Genomic DNA, 8469 nt, shown 5'->3' with positions numbered 1-8469 from the left:
ACTGCCTGATTGATCTGATAAATTGCATGATTATCAAAAAACACCTATTTTTCAGAAAATGCCTGATCTCATTTGTAGGAAATCACCTAATCTTCAAAAAAAATGATTTAGGAAAATGCCTAATTTGTAAAAAACGCTTGATTTGCAGCAAACGCCGGATCATTTGGAAAACACAATGCTAATTCCATACTCATACCTCAATGGCAAGAACCCACAATTCAAACACGGCAGGATTGCCAATGTGTACTCTAGTCGAAGACTAGTACATTAAACCTACTGAAGATAGAGATATCATGGAAATAGTCACTGCCTGGATCATCTAGTCCTAACCTAGCAAAACACTCAAATCATCCAGACATGACACAAAAGACATCGTAATAAACACTCTAAAACTGTAGAACACACAGATACATGAGTTTGTTGCAAAAGATCATTTCTTTGTTCAGGATTCACGTACCCTTCATATATCTAGGTTGCATGGCAAACTGCTAGTAACTAAGTACTAAGGTTTGTTCACACATATAATGCCAACATACTATTATTGATCACTATTGGTACTTTATGGATTTAACAGTCGGTCCACAACAAGTTTCAGATCAATCATTGTACCACCTGACCAGTTGAGGCCCAACAAGATGTAACGTACCACATGGTGGAAATAAGGACTTGGTTTATTACCACCACTCAACTAGCTAAGCAGAGCCTTGTAAAATTCTCAGAAAAAGAGGGGCAAGCTACTGCTTTCGAAGAGATATCAATGCCCACTTGACATCCTTAGCGGATTGGAGGGCCCCTGGGGATCCACTGGAAAGCCTCACTTGGATGCCAAGTCGAGGTAGGTGTAGAGCTACCTAGAAACTAGATGACGTGCTAATTAATCTGCACTCCTGATGCACGAAAAAAGATCTCGCTTGCCTCAACGAATCTCTTGAGATTCCCTCCATCTTTGGATAGGTATGTTGTTATGTCATCTACAAACTTTGGGTCCAATAGCTCCTTCCTCCTGAATATGGAAAGGGAGACACAAACCTTAAAGCTCAGTCTCCTGCTCATCTATAGGGCATACCCTCAATGGTGTCACATAGTTGTGGGAGTCAATAGTTTGCCCCGAAGCAAGAAGATGAGTCCTTCCATAACAAACAGTGCTTGATAGGGAAATGCAAAAACTGTGGTGTGAATAATTTGGCATGTTGCCCTTTGGTGGAGACAAGAAAGGGAGGGAATTCTATGATTGTGAAGCTATTTGCATTTGTGGAGACTATGGACAAAAAGAAGGAAACAAAAGGAAGAGAAAAGATCTTTTGAACAAAGAGATGCAGTGTTGGGAGTTTCTTGCACTTTTGAAATCCAAGCTACGTTTCTTCATTACTCACAATTATGTTGCCCGATGGTAAGCACAACAATTTAAAGAATTTATTCAAAATTTCCCTAATGATGTGGTTGTATCTGTGATCAACTTTGCTGAAAACTATACTTTTAAAGAGAATAATGAGATCCAGTCTATGCATTGGCATTCGACACAAGTTACCATACTTGTACACATAACTTACTACAAGAAGGCAGGTGAACTCATCAAAACTGTCCATGTCTTCATTTCAAATGACAGAGTTCATGACACCTTGTTTGTGCAACATTGCATTATGTTGCACTTTGAATGGTTGAAAGAACAAGGGGTAACAATTAAATCACATTGGGTGTGGTCTGATGGTGCTGCTTCATAGTTCAAGGCACGCATGCCATTCTATTTTGTAGCAAGGTATGCAGGTTTGACTGGGATACAAATGAGTGTATGATCCATGGTCTATATAAACAAAATGAAGCATATTAACTACTTTTGAATCTCTATGAATCAAAAACATTAAGCTTTATGCATAAGGGCTTATGCATAACAAAAGAATGCTTAAAGCTTTAAAAAAAGGTAACATGTGATATTAGAACATTGTTGAGACCTTCTACAATACTGCTTAGACAAGCAGGGTGGCTAGTGTCCCTTTTGGATGATAGCTTTTGAGGACTTTCCACACGCTCCCCACTATTAAAGCCAAAGGCAACTTCTCTTTTAAGAGAACTATCGTGAAAAGATTGAGGGTTCCCCCTCCACTACTATAACCACCTACTTGTAGATAACCACTCCTAACTTGACTTAAACAACATTCTACATGGCCTACAATAATGCCCCATATCTCTATGCATAAGCCTAAACCCTAAACCCGGCCCTAAACCCGACATAAGGTTGAAATAAACATGAGGTTGCATAAATAAGAGAGCACCTTGACAATGTCAAGCCAAAGGAGAGGAAAACAACACAAGAATGCTCTAACACACGAATGGTTAAAGCTTAAACAAATGCGGCAACATGTGATATTAGAATATTGTTGATACTTTTTCTATAATACTGCTTAGACAAATGAGGAAACATGTGATATTAGAACATTTTTGAGACTTTCTACAAGGTGGACAGTGTCCCTTTTGGGGATGATAGCTTCTGAGGACTTTCCAAACACTCCTCACTATTAAAGCCAAAGGCAACTTCTCTTTTACAAGATCGAGGGTCCTCGCAACCATCGGGTGCACCATCATGCATATTGAGGTTGCCCCAAAAAAGGGTTCCTTGTCCCAAAAAGATACCGTACACATACTTGGGTGCCCGTATAATGGTCGCGTAAGGACAAAAGGCTGATTGCCCTAGCATACGGTCCCCAGTGACCGCCACATGGACATCCACACAACCATTGACCTAAAAGGTTCATGCGTACCTCACCTTTTTCCCATGTACAAATACCATCCCTTTCCTCACACTCATGGAGCCACAAACCAATGTACTTTCACCGTACACAAACCCTTGCATCCGCTTTGCTCTCCCTTTACCTACACCCATACCCGCACCCATACACCAGCCCCTATATAACCCCCCCAGCTCCCCCCATGGCCGATACCCCTGATGCCCTGTGCTCCCCGTACCCGACACTGCGTAGAGACTATACCCAACAGTCTGTAGCCGCCAACACTCTATGCCGGACTGTACCTGACAACCCTCTACAACCCCTCTCCCAGAGCAAGCCCTTTTTTAGCCTATCTCCAAGTAGGCGAGCTGCAAAAAAAATTTCAACATCCCACCCTTGTGTTGAGGAGAGGGTGTCCTAAACTACTCTCTCTGTCTCTCTCTCCCCCCTCCCCTACAGTGTGAATAGACTTAAGGGAGAACTCCCCTTCTCCCTGTAAGTGCAGGCTTTTGCCCCCAAATTACCCCCCCTATTTGCGGGCGGTGACTTTAGTAAGCACACTTTGGCTCTTAGAGGTGGTTTCCACATAAGAGTTTTATGCTCCTAAAGTGAGCAAATGAACTCAAATTCACGATCCGACTAAAGCATTGAGTTTACCACAGCATGGGTTACAAGAAGGTGGATAGAATGGCTCCTCCTCAAAGACACCAAAATACCTCCTCGGGAAGCATGCATAACGACCCTAGAGGGAATGGCCCGAATGTAGCCCCAACTCTCCCCTTGGGAGTCCGAGTGGATATCAATGAGGGCAGAAGCCAAGTGTTGCTCGGGGATCCAGAGATTAAAGGGGTCCTTGATCAGTTTAAGGATGTCTTGCCAGACAAATTGCCTCCAAGGATACTGCCGGTGGTCAGTAGATCACAAAATTGAGTTGGTCCCAGGTCACGGTCCTAGGTCACACCACACCGACAAAAGCGCCGTACAAAATGGATGCCACTAAATTGAAAGAAGTGAAGAAAAAGTTGGGTGATCTCATGCAATAGGGGTTGATTATACCAAGCAAGTCACCATATGGGGCACCAGTTCTCTTCATGACCAAAAAGGATGGCACAACCAGACTATGTACAGATTACCATGCACTCAACAAAATGACCATCAAGAACAAATACCCCATTCGTGTGATGGAGGATTTGATGGATCGGCTAGCAAAGGGGCTCAATACTTCACACCTATTGACCTCTGGTCAGGCTACCATCAAATTCGAATCGCAAAAGGGGATGTCGAGAAGATAGCATTCAAGACAAGGTATGGTAGCTATGAATGGCTCGTGCTTCCGTTTGGCCTCACCAATGCTCAAACCACCTTCTACACTCAAATGAATGATGGCTTCAAAGGCTATCTTGATGAGTTTCTCATTATATACATTGATGACCTCTTGATATATAGTAAAACAATGGCAGAGCATAAGGAACACCTAAGCAAAGTGCTGGAAAGGTTGAGACAATGCAAGCTATATGCCAAACCAGAAAAATGTGAATTTGCAGAATCAAAAGTTGAGTTTCTGGGATTTGTTGTGAGAACAGCAAAGGAATCACGGTCGACCCATGTAAAGTGGAAGCGATCGTCAAATGGATAGTACTAAAAAACGTTAGGGAAGTCCAGGAGTTTGTGGGCTTTACACAGTTTTTCCACAAGCATATCAGAGACTTCTCCAAAATTATGACCCCATTAATAGATATCAAAAAGGGCCGAAGGGCTTTCTGCTGGACAGAAAAGGAGAACAGTACATTCAAAAAGATGAAAGTGGCTATGTGTTGCACTTCGGTACTCAAGCTACCCGAATTAGACAAAGAATTCGAGATCCGTATCGATGCCTCGGATGGAGCTCTCGGCAGCGTGCTCATGCAAGATGGCCGCCCTGTGCGTCTTGCTAGATGGCAGTTCTCTGATGTTCAACATCGGTGGCCTACTCATAAAATAGAGATGTATGCCATTGTTCATTGCCTAGAAAAATGACATCACTACATGTAGGATAAGCACACAAACATTTACAGTGACACCCTCAAGTACTTTCAAACCCAACCGAAGTTTTCACCCAAGCAAGCAAGGTGGCAAGACCTTTTGGCAGAGTTTGACATAGACATCGTGCACAAACCCGGCAAGCAGAATGTCATGCCAAATGCATTGAGCCGTATGCCACAAATTAATGTAGTTAGTGTAGTGGATAGTGGGGTCCTAGATGAGATTAAGGCAGCCATCTAGCAAGACGCACAGCAGTTCAGAAGATGTTTGATGACTTGTACAAAGGGGAGTCAGCGACAAGATTATATGATTTTAGGTATGGATTATTGTATGCCCATGGGAAAATCTATGTGCCAGATGTGCCTCGCTTGAAAGCCAAATTGTTGTAGGAAGCCCATGATTGCAAATTGGCAGGCCATGGCAGCTTGAAGTGGTCATTTGAGAAACTGAGTAGATTCCTCTATTGGCTAAAAATTCAGGATGATGTGGTCGAGTATTTGAGATCATGTCCCACGTGCCAACTGGTAAAGGCACACGGGTGAAACCGATAGGGTTGTTACAAATGATGCCAATACCGTCTCGACCTTGGGACGTGGTAAGCATGGACTTTATAGTCGAATTGCCTGAGTCACATGGGTTTACCACTAGCTTTGTTGTGGTCGACTATTTTTCAAAACAGGCCCTTTTCATTCCCGCGCCAAGCCGCCCCTCACTGCATATCAAACGGCTAAGCTATTTTTCAAACATGTTTTCAAGTACCATGGGTTACTGATGGCCATAGTGTCTGATTGCGATGGAAGGTTCATGAGCTCAATGTTGTGGAGAGAGCTCTTCAAGTTACTGGACACTCAACTTCAATTCTCATCTGCTTACCAACCCTAGACTGATGGATAAATAAAGCGGATCAACCAGGGAATCGAAGACTAGATTCACAGTTATGCCAAGGGAGATCAGAAGGCCTAGGCAGAGTACTTAGAAGTACTAGAATTTCATTATAACAGCTCCATACATAATGCCACTCAGTTTTCCCCTTTTGAACTGGCGCAATGGGAAAAGAGGTGATAACACCACTGGCAATTGCCACAAGAGCCGTTCATGTAGAAGACCATGATGCAGATGAATTTTTGAGATAGTGGTAGCTACGCATGCAAATAGCAAGGCAAAACCTAGTGCATAGCAAACAGAAGTATGCCAACCAACATAGAAGACAAGATGAAATCCACCCTGGGTACTTGGTTTTTGTAAGCACCCAGAACATCACATTGCCAAATAACCTTACCCCAAAATTCAACCACTGTTACTATGGGCCATACCGCATCTTGCAGAGTTTTGACGGCGTCAGTTACAAATTGGAATTATCAAAAAAATGTTACTTGATACACAATGCATTCCACATCAGTTTACTCATGAAGAGGTTTCATGTCAATGCGACAGATTCAGCGCCGCCATGTGCCATTCGTGTGGGGACGAAAATTCCAATCCTTTTGAACTAGAAATCATGCATCATTTTGAAGTCCCGAGCAGCACAATCAGCCAGAGTTCTATGTGAAGTAGAAAGGGTGCCCCATGACAGATTGCTCTTAGATGCCTCAGGCAAAACTATTGGATGCACATAAACATCTAGTTATCAAGTTCTATAAGTTTCTCAAAACACTACCAGATGATGCAAGCAGTATGTAATGCCTTACCCCCGCTGGAGGGTCATGTGTTGCCCTTTGGTGCCATGGTGCACGTATGCATTTTGCAATCAACTTGCCTTTTCCTTGTGGCAGCTTGAAAGGCACTTCAAGCTCTTTAAAGGGGGGGTGTGTGTGATTCCCCCCGGGAGGAGGGGAGGGGGAATCACATACAGCCCCCCTTTAAAGAGCTCAAAGTCCGCAGTATGTAATGCCTTACCCGTTGGAGGGTCATGTGTTGCCCTTTGGTGCAATGGTGCACGTATGCATTTTGCAATCAACTTGCCTTTTCCTTGTGCTTGAAAGGGACTTCGAGCTCTTTAAAGGGGGGGTGTATGTGATTCCCCCCCTCCCCCTCGGGAGGGGGGGATAGAACTCCCCCTCAGGAGTTCTATCCAGCCAACCTTGGGGCTTTGTAGGGTTACTTGGGAGCTCCAAGGAAAATGCATCTTTGTGGGGGACCAAGCAGTCAACCAAGAAACCTACCTTCATTCAAGCTATCATTAATTGCTCAAGCTCTCCTCCCTCTCCCCTCGAGTCACAGTTGGGGCTCCCCCACCGCCATGAGACAACCGCGGCTAGCATCCCTCCTCAAAAACTCCCCTCTCTCTGTTGTAATCATTTTCTTACTAATAGAATCTTGACCCCATTGTGGGTCTTTCTTCCAAGCAATGATCCCTCTCTCACTCTTGGCAAAGCAAATCGTGAGTCCCTCGTTGCCGTTGGCTCCATGACACGAGCCATAGGGGACATTGGTCGGTCCTGTCGTTCGTGGTGTCATTTGGCACGTTGGCAAGGTGAAGTGAGCCACGTTGGGGTCTTGTGGGGACCGGCGGTCCATCACATACACATCATTGTCTTTGACGCCTCTTTTTCTCTCTCTACATGATGAGTTCATGGGGATCTCTCCAAAAACATGTACATTGAATGAGAGCCATGGTTATGCCCACGATTTCAAGTTTTGTCAATATCTATACTCCAAGGTTAAGGTAGAATGTTAGAATAAAGCTCACCTAAGTTGAGAGATGATGTTCATCCCACATGCATATGGACATAATGTAATGGCCTCTTAGGAATAAAATAGGAGTCATCTTTGAATTAGCTTCAATGCTTAAGAGAGTTACATATGCTATGATGCATTTGATTATACATAATCATCAAGTTCATTAGGAATTTTTTGGACCCAAAGAGGGCCTCTTGGATTAACTTTTGATTAGGAATGGACCAATAGGAAGAGAGTTGGGTGCACATTTTTGACTTCTTTGACCCTAGGGGGCCTAGGCTTTGGTTTGCTAATGGGACCTAATTACTACTCTTGTCCCCCTACCTCTTGGGCCCAAACTTAGAGGTCCCCCCACCTAGAATCGCGCAGATTAAAAACCCTAAATTTTGAAATTTTTTAATTTTTTCCCAAAAGTGTGTTTTCCCTCTCAAACTTCCCCCCAACATACTCTAGGTTTGGAAAGCTCATTTTGAACCTCTTTCTTTCTCTTCTAAGCTCTCCATTTTGCTGCAGAAACTCCATACCTCTCAAGCTCTCCCTCCTTGTCAAGCTCCCTCAGTCTCAAGCTCCCTCTCCCTCTTCCTTCCATTTCTAAGCTCTCCATTGCTGCAGTAACTCCATCCCTCTCAAGCTCTCCCTCCTTCTCAATCTCCCTCTCTCTCTCTCTCTCTCAGCTCCCTCCCTCTCCATTGCTGCAGAAACAATATCCCTCTTTAGTCTACTCTAGGTTCAATAAGCCTATTCTCAAACTCTAACCCTCTTTTAAGCTTTCCATTGCTGCACTGAAAACCCTGAACTTTCTCTCCTTTCCACTCCTTTGTTGTAAAACAAGCTTTTCTTTTCCCTTCTTCTCTTTTCTTTTCCCTTCTTCTCTTTTCTTACCACCATGGCCTCTTCCAGTAATGTGAGAAGACCTAGGGAGAAGGTGGAAGAGCTTGTGCTGTATAACACAAGAGATGAGAATGGAGTTTGGGCTCCAACAAGATTCAGGGTTGGGGCTTGGGTCTACATGCAACCAAGCTCTAAGGGACCACATCGAGTGCGC

The sequence above is a fragment of the Cibotium barometz genome, chromosome 40, assembly GCF_041138505.1.
Source record: "Cibotium barometz isolate CiBa-2024 chromosome 40, ASM4113850v1, whole genome shotgun sequence".
In the NCBI taxonomy this organism is placed as follows: domain Eukaryota; kingdom Viridiplantae; phylum Streptophyta; class Polypodiopsida; order Cyatheales; family Cibotiaceae; genus Cibotium; species Cibotium barometz.
This window is presented reverse-complemented; position numbering follows the sequence as displayed.